This window comes from Theobroma umbraticum, unplaced genomic scaffold, assembly GCF_002168275.2.
Source record: "Theobroma umbraticum cultivar Fairchild unplaced genomic scaffold, ASM216827v3 scaffold_204.0, whole genome shotgun sequence".
NCBI classification, from domain to species: Eukaryota; Viridiplantae; Streptophyta; class Magnoliopsida; order Malvales; family Malvaceae; genus Theobroma; species Theobroma umbraticum.
Window position 1 is genome coordinate 3,431,568 of NW_018397267.1, and position 427 is coordinate 3,431,994.

Sequence of the window (427 nt, forward strand, 5' to 3'; positions counted from 1 at the left end):
TACTAATTATTTTTAATGATCAGTACAGTTCTTAGAGCACTTCTAGGAAATGAGCACCTATTATTCTTGTCAGCGGATATGCGATTGGTCAGCCATTAAGTCTAAATCATGCACTAAACGCGATTGACAAATTAGATTTAGGAAAGATATCCAAGATAATTTTGAAGCTGGGGCGAGGATTGAGTATGGGGCTATGGATGTTTGACGAAATGGCCATTGCAATAACTAAAATAACGTTGCATGACTTCTACAAATAAGCAAAAATCTTTGAACCGATATGCTGTCTTTTGCTTTCAGAGATGACATGGAAGCTTACTCGGCAGAACTGAGAGATCTTGCGTTGAAAATCCTTGCCTACCAGGCAAAAGCACTGGGAATGGATCCTAATGATTTAAGAATTTTTGAAGAAGGTTGGCAAGCATTTAGG

General features: G+C 38.2%; 1 pseudogene; it reads left to right on the plus strand.

The window, feature by feature from the left end:
- LOC110424361 (oxoglutarate-dependent flavonoid 7-O-demethylase 1-like) overlaps window positions 1-427 on the plus strand; it is a 3,281-nt pseudogene that overhangs the window by 1,395 nt on the left and 1,459 nt on the right.